At 32.1% G+C, this 12,760-nt stretch overlaps 1 long non-coding RNA gene across 1 annotated transcript in view; it reads left to right on the forward strand.

Moving 5' to 3' along the window:
- LOC148275018 (uncharacterized) overlaps window positions 1-10,714 on the forward strand; it is a 100,296-nt gene extending 89,582 nt beyond the window's left edge. Inside the window, exon 4 of the long non-coding RNA XR_015824130.1 lies at window positions 10,653-10,714. This is a non-coding gene — a long non-coding RNA (uncharacterized LOC148275018). The remainder of the gene's footprint in view (window positions 1-10,652) is intronic.
- The last annotated feature ends 2,046 nt before the right edge of the window (window positions 10,715-12,760 follow it).

The raw sequence follows: 12,760 nt of genomic DNA on the forward strand, positions 1-12,760 counted from the left end.
GCCGTCGATGACGATCTTTGGACTTTATTCGGCGGAGCTAAGGGGCGCTGGATTGACGCGGAAGGAGGCGAGAGTGCTGGCTGGCGATAGGTCTCCTGGGGGCAACTGGTGGTATCCACATATTCAGCTTAAGAGCGGATGTGGAAAAGAAGAAGAAGAAAATGATTTAACAACGTATTTTGTATTTTGGCGAAAACAACAGCATGCAGCAGCTTATTCATTCTTTCATTTTTATAAGTACGTTCGTTCGTCATATATCCATCTCACTTTAACGCAGTCAAAATCGTATTTCGCTTTCGTTCCCTTTCATACGATACGAATGAGTTTACGAAACGATTTAGTTACAGAATGAGGCCACAGGGTCATTCTCAGTTTTCGTAATTTTTACGCGTTCGCTTTTGAGCGGAACCTTTATCATGTGGGTGAGATTCATCCGGCTGAACCAATTCATCTACTAGGCAACGCCTGAAAACAATTTTCCAATTTTTATACTTTTTCTTTTACCAGTTTGTTAATTCAACAATGTTTTGAGTATTTCAAAATGCTTGCAGACTGGCTGGATTTTCTCCCTAGGGAGTTATTTAAATATGAATTTGTCACAACATAGAGGAAAAACATGTTTGAGAAGGGAATATGGAAGTCTAGGCATATACAGGGCTTGTGAACTGAAAGGATTTAATGATTATGATAAAATTATAAATAAACTTATCAATGAAACTTCTTGGTTTAGTTTTACTTTTTATTATTTTGACCAACAAGCGCTTTCGCCTAAGTAGGCATCTTCAAGACTGGTGAAATGTTTAAAACATTTACAGTTTTTTTTACTATTCTTAACACATTTTGGAGATAAGATCAAATAAGTATTTTAACAGGGAACAGAAACAAAAATATTTACAACTAGTTTGATAAACAGTTCATTTTAAGGAGTTTTTGGACCGAAATTGGTATTAAGTTTTTATTATTGAAAAGGTGGGAAAAGAACACACAATGTTGTAAACAATTCACCAGTCTTGAAGATGCCTACTTAGGCGAAAGCGCTCCTTGGTCAAAATAATAAAAGTAAAACTAAACTAAGAAGTTTCATTGATAAGTTTATTTATAATTTATCATAATCATTAACTATGGAGTTTTATCAAGATATATCAACAAAAAACATCAATATTATTGAAAGGTTTTAGCTTTTTTACTTCACATAAGTCAACAGATGGTCGAGTTGAGGAAATGTGGATGTTACACAGTGTGTAAAGTGCCCACTTAAACCAGCCAATGACAGGTCATAAGCCCTGTAAATGCCTAGACTTCCATATTCCCTTCTCAAAAATGTTTTCCCTCTCTGTTGCAACAAATTTAGATTTTAATATTAAAATTATAATATGGAATTCTACAAAATAAACATCAAGTCAATAAATAAATAATTAAATGTAAATTGCCATAGTAAATATGATCGCAAATAAATAAATAAATATCAATATTAAAACAAAAATAAAAAAAATAGTAAATAGTTAACATGTAATTATTTCAGAATTATATGGTTCAACCAGCCATGATTCATGATTGATAACCTCCCTTTAAAACGCCTATTTATCAATGTAAAAAAGATTTGCGGCAGTTGTTATTTGTAGAAGTATGCTGATATAAATCCCCTTCGTTATGTTGGTTGGAATTACTCGGTTTGTGGTTGGATATTGTATTATGGGCACAGGGTGGGAGAACCGGGAACGTGGGAGACCCGCACAGTTTTGCATTCAATATAAAACACAATCTTATATTCCTTCGGATATATTCATATATGGGTGTATAAACATAGGCGTGCACAGGATGTCCTAGATAAATATATTGACTTGAATGTGATACAAAAATTGACGTACTGTAACATACAAAACAATTATATGGGGGTGAGGCGCTAACATTCGCAGTAAAGATGGCTTTAAAAAAAAAAAAATATATATATATATATATATATATATATATATAGGAGTTGCTTTATTATTTACCTTGCTTATAATATACAAGGTTTATTTTTCAAAAGTGGATTTTTGTACAATAATATTTCTTTAAATTTATCTAAACTGTTGGGGTCAGGAGGGATATACTAATGTGGGCCAATCAGGAACTTCTCAAAATTTGCTCATGTGCAGAGGAAACCACTTAAAACTCTTCAGGAGAAGCCGGCCTGTTGTCAGCAGTCAACAGGCCTTCCGTTTCACTAGAGGAGTGTTTGGCATTTTCTTCCCTACTTCGGTTTATTTTACCGAAGTAATTAATTACCAAAGTTTTAGTAGAGATGGCTGAAATGCTGGACACTTTTGAACGAAAAGTACTCCGAAGAATCTGCGGATTAGTGAGAGAAAATAATCAGTGGTGCATTCGGTATAACGAAGAACTGTACAATATATACCAGGGCCTCGATTATGATGGGAAGATAAAGACGTCATATACCTTGACGGTATAGTTGAAGATGAATTACCTCTAGAGATTATAAAGATATACTACCAAACCGTTACCTTCAAGTTTTGGGTAGGGACATCGATATTAAACGAGGGGAAGCGTACGTCACGGTACACATATCTACGCCCTAAAATGACATAGCTTCAGTATGACGTCATAGTTGAAGATAAAAGTCTCCCGGCCGATTATAAAGGTACACTACCGATACCTCCACCATCAAGTTTTGATGTAAGTACATCGGTTTATACCGACGGGTCTAGAACCCGTACGTTTATCTACGCATTAAAAGTGTCAAAAAAATTGTTCCACCGAGCAATTTTTCCTTTAATTATGATTTATTACATTTTTTAATCGTTTTGAGGCTGGCACTTTTTTCTTAAAAGCCTATTAAAAATATGAGAGAGAAATAAGTAAGTTTTGAAGTCGAATTAAATTCCGACATAACTGTCACTTGAATAAAACGAACGCCTAGATGTGAAAATAATGTCGCTAGGTTCTCTCCTATTAACAAATAAGAGTATATTGGCGTTAGAAAATTACCACTCCAAAAAAATAATTTAGTTATTACATTTTTTCTATCTCTTTTACTATCTTTCCGAGTGTATGTATCGAGACATTAAAGGAGCCGGCTTTGTAGTCGATCGGTAGATACATACAGACGATCGTTAAACGTACCGTCTCGGTGATTTCCAAAAGTCATACAAAATTCATGTTCAAGCGAACATTTTTTGCTTGAATTGGGATTTATTGGAGTTTATAATCGCTTTGAAGTGAGCACTTTTTATTACAGAAGCCTATTTAAACTATAAATGATAACTATTTTAAATGTTAATGACGTAAGGAACGCGGAGTAATTGTTTGCGGTCATTCCATTGTCTTGTTTCGATTATATTATGTCGATATGACAAGTAAGTAGAACATACCGAGGTAAGATACAGATAGTACAGAAGTTAAGTATACCGTCTCGATAGATACAGATGAAGATAGCGTTTATAATAGAGGCATAGACCCCCCGAGCATCTCCGCACATATAAAGTTGCTTAGATTTAGATGAGCCAGACATGTACAGTAGAGTAGGCCGATGATGTATGAAGTTTTTTTTATTTTTTTAGTCATCGAAGTGAAAGGGATCTAAAAAGTTGCATTTTGGATCATATTGAACGTTAAAATTATTTTATAAAATTATTCCATCCTACTTTTGGTCCTCATCCGAGGTTTGAAGTTTATCACTGTCTGAACATTAACCGATCGGCAGAACTGGCCGAAAAGAAGCGGAAGAGAACTTGATACTTCGCACGCGGAGTAATTTCAGAAATACAGAACTTTAAATAATCATATCGCCGAGAATACGGTGCATAGAAATGGTTTGAAAAATATTATTTGACAAAAGTCAAAAATTAAAAAACAAATAAAAACAAATAACTGCAAACCACTGGACTTCCTCATTAATAGAGGAAAGTACCCATATTTCGGATACCATTTTGTTTTCATGATGTAGAATTCGAAATATGAAACTAGTGATTTTCGATTGGGCATTATCTATTACTTCGTGAAATATTCAATTGATTCTAAAAAATTGAACGCCCATTGCGATGAAAAAAATATATAAAAAAAAATATTTTTGCAAAGCTTTGCTATTTTTATCAAGACTTATCGCGCTATCCGAAATTACGACACTACTAAAAATGAGTAGTTCTCGTTCTTGAGCAAAGATCGTCCATAAACGATGCGTGTCACCCAAAATGTCTTGGCGTGTCATCCTCGGTCACGCTTATCATAGGTTACCCACCACTGTACTAAAACATGATAATATTGTAACTATAATTTGAATAAACTCTTAGCATGTAATGGCAAAATACATTTTTCCACTGAAAAGTTTTACTTCAGTAAGTCAAATATTAAATATTGTGCATACATAATCACTTTTGTTAGGCAAATGTACATACAAGTGTGCATGTTTGTATGTAAAAAAAGTTTAATTAAAATAAATTAAATACCGGATTGTGGTCTTGTGGTAATATTGTGGACTCGCGAACCAAAGGTCCGAAGTTCAAATCCCACTCTTCCACAATTAGTTTTACATTTTTCAAACACAAGTTATTTACGACTTTTAGGCAAAGGTCTAAAAATTGAAATATTTGAGTAAGCAAATAAGAACTTGAGTATTTATCTTTTTCTAATAAAATTTATAATATCATTAATTTTTTTTAGAACATCCTTGTTCCAAGTTCACAGCAATCTCATTTTCAGAAAACTGCCTCTCGGGTTTTAAGCGATTGTTCCGAATGGAATCAGGTATAAAAGACGGAAAAATCTTCCTTTATACTGTGATGTATAAATATCTATATTTTAGACTCCTGTCTACATGTCCTGATTATCTTTGTCTGTTGTTTAAATTCGTTCAAAACTTATATGCATGCAATTTATTTATCTTTATATATTTACAATTCTTTTGTACGTGTGATGTCACTGAACTCCTAAACGGCTTAACCGATTTACGTGCGGTTTTTAGCAAAATGTAGATCTTCGCGCTGCGCGTGTTCGTAGTTATTTAAATTCTCAATCGAATCTGTAAAAAAGGTTATAGAAGCATAAATCTTTTTTTCATCGACCTGCGTCGTGTGGGTTGCGTTCGACTAGAATTCATGCACAAAAAAATGGAAGGATGTTGTTTTTTTGTGTTTAAAAATATGTGTTTTTAAATGTGTACAAACAACATTCGCTTTTATGGATCCCAATCAGATTATTTCCTTACATTGCCAATAATTTCTTCCCATTTATTTCATTTAACTGACTTTTTGGTAATAAAATAATATTTACTGTCATTCAATACATTTTATAACATCGCATTCATGAATAAAGTGCACCCCTGTTGGTGAGGAGAGCCGAGTTTACATTTGCAAAAATAATTCAATATATTAATATGAATTATTTTTAGTTTTGGAATTCAATCATAAACAAGTACCTAGGTACCTACTTATCAATGAAAAGTCTTTTTCCAAGCTAATAGCAGGCAAGCCAACGTTCGGGCAGGACAACGTTTGTCGGGTTCGCTAGTTTACTATAAAGATTTACATACCTACAAACATCCATACTTATTGAATAAATGCGAAAGTGTGTTTGTTTGTCAGTGTTTCCTCCACGTCATAACGGAGCGGCCGATATATGTTTTTTAATGATAACCGGAGAGGTGAGAAGTAAAATGGGATACTTATTTTTTCTTCTAATTTAAAAAAAAATACAATTTAAAAAATATATAATATATCTACATTTTTACATTTACATTTACATTTTTTTTTGCACCACAACAGGCCAGGAGGCCTAATTACAGTGGTGAATTACATCACAGAGCACCCAGGCTTGAGAAAAATCACATTTTAATTTTTGTGTTCTCACCGGGAATCGAACCCGGAACCTTCCGTGTGTGAGTCAAGCGTCTTGACCACTACACCACGGAGGCCGCCAACATTGATGGATGAGCAACATTATTTGGAAATGAGTAGGCAGTATAGTATGGTGGATTGTCAATAAGAATCATTTTGAAATTAATTCTTTACATTTATAAAATTGGCTAGCTTTATCTATGGTTAAATTTGGTTTGTTTTTCGTTTTGGTTTTGTAGTAGAAATTTGAATTTGTGAACGGAATAACGATTCTACATGACCATAGATTAACGAATCACAATATTTCTTTCATAGCAATAATTGGAAAACCAAACTACTTTCAATCCCGATAAAATATATCATTCCATCGGGAAAATTGCCTTACCTAACTTAACCTAACCTAACCAACATCGCTTGCGTTCTATGAAACATAGTGATAGGGCTTCTCTCTAGGTTACGCATTATTACTCTGAGTGTATACCATTATTTTATTGCCCTTGTTTGTCTTTGCTACATAGTTTTATATTATTTTTGTTCAATTTCTTGTATAGATGTTTCTTTGTTGTAATTGGTTTAGGCCGTATATATATTAAATAAATAAAGAATCGACGGAACGTCGACGGTTGCTCCTGTCTTCGAGGAGATATAAAAAAGGGGCGCACTCATATTTATTTCCCCCCTTAGAGGTGAGTTTTGCATGCTATAATAAATGTGCCTTCGTCGGCGTTTTTAAGCATGCCCCCGGGTTATTCTGCATCGGTCGCGAGTGAATAAAGCCACTATTGAAATGCAGACGTAAAGATTTTTATAATGTCAGCCCGGAGTTCGCTTAGGCACTAAATAAAAAGGAAAAAAATATTAATAATATTTAAAGCATTAATTTTGTGGTCAATCGTTTTATTAAATTTCTCAGATATTTCTCTGTGGTTAGGTCGAAGAATTTTTAATTTACTAGATCAGGTAACAAAGGAATCTGAGTCATTTTCGAAATTCAAATCTGGTTTGAGTAACTGGTTTGCTCGAACGGGAATGGATTTCTGCGATCAAATGTGGACTAACTGGTAAATGATTAATATGTATTTATAAATGTAAAATGTAATAATGTATAAAGTATCAATGATGTGTATAAACTTAATATATATGTATATGTATGTATAAAACATAATATATGTTAGGTTTCATAATTCGAATGAGTAAACACTTTGATAATCCAAAGGCCCTTATTTCATTATATTATACATTTGTCAGAAGCCATTTGGAATACGCCTCTCAGATATGGAATCCCCAGTATGCCATATATATAAGTAGAATAGAAAATATTCAAAACAAATTTATAAAGTACCTTAAATACAAAACCGGTATTTCTTATGTATCTACCCTCACTGCCTCCACCTTCCATGGAATCATTTCTCTACAATACCGCAGAGTGTGTGCGGACCAACTACTGCTTTACAAAATTGTGACAGGAATGGTTGACTGTACAGAGCTGCTTGTTTTAATAACAATACATGTGCCAGCCAGGATTTGTAGACGGTACCACCTGTTTCATGTACCAACAAGTAAGACATCGTATGTTAAAAATGCTTTTTTTCGTAGGACTTTTTCAATGTACAATACAAAATTTAAAAATATAGATTATACAAACATCACTCTGTCAGATTTAAAATTTAAACTAAAAATGTATTATGTAACTTAGTAGACATTATAATAATAAATATGTACATCTCCCCCCCCCCCCCCCCTCCTTATCCTCTCTTCAAGCATTTTTGTCCTTTTTTGTCCTTATCCCGCCCAATTTACTGTAACTTAATGTTCTTAAAATTAATATTTAAAAAATCTTTGATTATTGAGTACTTGAAAATAACATTTTTATATGTATAAATTGTTTGTATTTATTTGATATGTAATATATATATTCTTTACTAACTTTGTATACTATGTGGAAATCTGTTATTGGTTCTGAGTTTATACACTATATCTGTTTGTTTACTAAAAATATGTATGTAGAACTGTTGATTTCCCTAATAAAATAAAAATAAAAATAAAATAAAATAAATATGTATGTGCGAATATATATGCATATATGTGTGTGAATGTATGGTTATTAATGCATTACAGGTGCCCCGACTCAACACGGATTTTCTAGCGAGTCGGAGCAAGTTCACAGACATGGGTCGTTCCTGATTGTGTCGCTATAAACTGTGTCTCTGTCCTTAACAAATGTATGCATAATAAAATTAATAAATAAAAATAAATAATAAATAAAATTTAGGGTATTAGAACCAAACATATTTTTACTAACAATTTTTTTTATTTGTTTATTTTTCCATACATATATTATTTACATAGAAATATAGTTACGAAAATTCACTTTAGAAAAATACATCTTAAAATTAAGCTATAATATGAATTGGAAAAAATACCCACAAAGACTACAGCGTCTGAGCGTGGGCCATTCCAATTATTAAATAGTTTATAGCACATATATATGGTATGACATAACCATGAAAAGAAAAGAATAATAAAAGAAAAACCAAATTAACATACGCTGAAATTACGAAAATATGATTTATTTGCAGTATGCATTTTTATTTTTATTTTTTAAAGAATGTGTATCTGCTCCTTCCATGCTTATCCAAGACCTCAAACCCACTTTAAACTGTACCAGTGATTTGATGTTTTGTAGATCCTTAGTTAAAAGATTGAAGAATCTTGGACCCACATGTAAGGAGTGCCTCTGTGATAGTACGCCGTTCATTTTGTTGCCCGCATTCACTCTCCGACATATATAGTAGTAACTCGATTTCATCATATTCGGAGTTACCGTAGTTTACCTCTCTCATTCAGAATTTAGTTCGGGTCGGGTGACATGAACTGGCCTGTGTTCTACACAACCCGTGGCACTGCTGACTTATTAACTTGCAAATCAGCTCAACGTGTCGAGAAAGACGACCTTCTACCCCCGTTCTGACCCCGCTTGCTTTTAGGAAAAGAACGCGAAGAGTCTAAAATTAAATCATTTATTTTTTAAATTTATTTATTCAATACGTTTATGTAGGTAGGGGAAAATACCCATATTTCGGATATCATTTTGTTCTCATGATGTAGAATTTAAAATATGAAACTAATGGTTTACGGTTTGGTATTATCACCCACTTCAATTCTATTCTAAAAAATAAAACACCATTCCAATGAAAAAAGTACATAAAATTATTAAATATTTTTTTTCAAAATTTCGCTATTTTGGGGTGAGGTAAATAGGGTCTTAATTTCGGATACAGTAGGTGCCTAATTTTGGATGCAACGGATAAGGCAAAAACGCGGGCAATGATAAAAACATTACGAGAAACTTTTATTCCAGACATTTCGAAAAAATAAATTTGAAACACAGTATAAAATATTTTCATAACCTAAACAGTGTATGTTTGTCCTAAATAGTGTTGGTTTTATATTTTTGTGCAACAACTACGGTGAAGGTTTATAGTGGGTTTTGCGTGTTAGTTTAATTGGTGTCCTGACGAAGAGACGGGTACGTCTCAAAACCGGTAGACATAGAAAAGGCGGTAAGTGGTCATATACAAGTATTCAATTACATTTAGCAAAATATTTGACCACAAAGTTAATGCTTAAAATATTGATAAATAATATACTTAATTTGCGAAAACAGTGATTCATGAAAAAAAATAAGCTTTTTTTTACTTTTTATTGTGGACACACTTGGTTAACTATTACTATGCCAAATGTATATTTTTTCGTTAGGTTTCTAGAATGGCATACGTCAATGCGCTTTGTAGCTGCAAGACGTTCGTTAATCTAACTTCTGTGTTTTAATGTCATTAACTATCAAATAATTTCAAATGTAAATTCACAAATAGGGTTTAGAATTCCAACCATCTATGCGCTCTGTAGCTTCAGGCCGTGTTGGGCTGGTATTTTAAATGCTCTCGCGGCCGTATTATCTCGTGTATTTAGATACACATTACACGAGAAAAACTGTTTTCGGTGTATTGTCACAAAAATGTATTTTTTTTATGTACGGTCCTAAATGAGTTTCTTTAATAACTCCTGGGAGTATAGGTAGGTAAAATATGTGTACTGTTTACGAAATTTGTTCTATTGGTCTTGTGTTTTTTTTTTATTTTAGTTTTTTATTGATTATTATGTAAATGAGAATTAGGTTTATTGGATTAATAACGTTTTTTTATTGTTATTATTATGTTAACTTTGTTAAATAGTTAATCTTAGGCATGTTTCACATTTTGTAAAATGTATCCCTCGGCACGGCACACCCCAGAGAGGGAACATTATTCTGTATAGAAAAAAGAATACAAACAATGTAAAAGTAAAAATAAATACATAAAATAATATGTACTTTTTGTGTTAAATGTTTTATTAATAAATAAAAATAAAATATATATTTTTTTTTAATTTAAAAAAATATTTTTTTAATGCGTTCGGAGGCTTAGTTTCATAACGTCCATGCGCTCTGTATCTGCAAGACGTGCTGTAATCAAGTTCTTATATGTTGTAAAGTTATTTTATAATTGAATACTAGGAACTTAAATTACAACTGTCCATGCGCTATGAAGCTGCAAGACGTGTTGGGACAATTATTGTACAGCGTCATGTGATTTCCAAAAAAATAGCGCTTTATAAATTATCCGCAATAATTTTAATCTAATGATCAACTAAACGGGGTAGGTTGTTTTGTACAAACAGACAAAAAAGGTGATCGTTCGTCCTTTGACCCAGTGTAATTTATACCCTCTTTTTCTATTAAACGCAACATTACCTGCTCACGTTTTGTCTATTTATTTTCAGAAGTTTATTCCTCTACCATCTTCCATGCCTCCCTTGGGGGGTTAAGGGGTCGCCCGGAACGCTATGAAGGTGAGAGTTTTTTCCAATTTGATCAATTATTTATTTCGTAAAAATTAACATGCGATGGGATTGTGGAACATGGCGCAATTTTATTAAAATTATAATTAACGACTCTGGGTGATCGATCATTCCAACACCATATATATATTTTTTTTATTATTAGGTATCAACATAAGTTGTGTCCCTTTTTTTCAAATAAAAAATGACCACCAAAAGTAAAACAAAATCGTAAAGGTTTACACTGCTGCTGAAAATTTTCTGCTCTTTTATTATTTTATTCATACAAATATAAATATTTTTTAATTCCAATACTTATGCATGGAAGTGAAACATAGAACTGGCAGAGGAAGGATGAAAGCCAAGTGAACGCGGTCGAAATGTCTCTTAGACGGATGTGTGGTAAATCAATGTATTTTGATTTTTGTATATTTTTATATTAACCGTTCCAGGAACCTTTTACAAAAAAAAGTTTTACAGGAATAATCACAGCAGTGTACAATTCATTATGAATTATTTAATATAACTTTATATAATTCAACTGAATAATTAAAACTAAACAAATTAGTAAAAGTAAAATATTTTTTTAAAAAACTACAAAAAAGTACAAAAGAAACATAAAATATCCAAGATGACAAATAAAAGATAACAATTAAAGTAAGAATATTTTATGCTCTAAATATAAATATAACAAAGTAAAATTAAGAATAATTTAACATAAACATAAAATGGCTAGTATTTAGCTTGGTAATAATGAAAAAGAAAAATAACGCTACAATAATACTTTATAAATAATACTTTTTTTGGACCCAATATGAAAGCTTAAATAATTTTAATAACACCTTTATTTTATTTCGCAATAAATCCACAAATGTATAATTGATATATAAAGAAACAAACAAAAATACGTATCCAAGAAAACAAAGTTAAATTGAATGTAAGATTTCATTTTAATGTATTAACAGAGTTAGTATTGAAAATATCAAATATTTTTTCGAACTTATTTCCAGACCCATGTATTCTGGATATAGGTGAATGCATTTCGAAGTTGGTACAAGAATTGTTACATGAAGTGTTAATATGTATGACAGGGTTACGAATGATGAAATCAGGCGAGAGTGTAAATCTGAGTCAGGTACAATTGATAAGATTAAGAAGGGTCTCTGAGATGGTTTGGTCAGGTAGAACGAATGGATGACAAAAAATATATAAAACCGGTATACGAGTACATGGCGAGAATGGACGGTAACGTGGGTCGAGGACGACCAAGGAATATGTGGCATGATCAGATAAACAAAAATCTTAATTTATTTATTGTGTATGCAGACAATTGGTAGAATTCCATATTTAATTTGGCAATGTATCCAAAATAAAACAAGTTTATTGGATTATAATTCTACTTTATTTTTTATAAAATATACAAAGGGTATATTGTGACGCGTTTCGTCTTGTTAGGACATTTTCAAACAAACTAACTTATAATATAAAAAATAAAGTAGAATTATAATCCAATAAACTTGTTTTATTTTGGATACATTACCAAATTAAAATTTTTAATTTTGGTCATGTCAAAAGCAGGCCTAACCGAAAGGCACGTATGACAAGATGTATTAATGTGGAAGGAGTTAGAAATGTATGCCAGGATAAACGTGCGTGGCGGTCAATTCTCTGCCTACCCCTACGGGGAAATGTCGTGATGGTATTACTAAAAATATATATATTACAAAAAATAATAACGTATCCCTAACTCAAGAACCCTGTGTTGAGTTGGGGACAACATTATGGAAAGTGGAAGCATGCATATTATTAAACAATACAACAAAAAAAATTATTACGAGTACACTAACATATATTTAAATAATCATCTGGACAACACGCTTAATAGTATATAAATCTATAGTGTAGTTCGCAGCAGTCTCCTGCAATTGTCTCTTCCCTTAGACAAAATCCAAACTTGTACACTTCTACTGAAAATGGGTTTCGTTAAAGAGGACTTGATATATATTTTTATTTATATCCCTACAGAGATGAGGTAGAATTTTTTTCAAATT

This window comes from Micrasema longulum, unplaced genomic scaffold (assembly GCF_059751315.1).
Source record: "Micrasema longulum isolate JH-2025_06_02 unplaced genomic scaffold, ASM5975131v1 h1tg001528l, whole genome shotgun sequence".
Classification (NCBI taxonomy): domain Eukaryota; kingdom Metazoa; phylum Arthropoda; class Insecta; order Trichoptera; family Brachycentridae; genus Micrasema; species Micrasema longulum.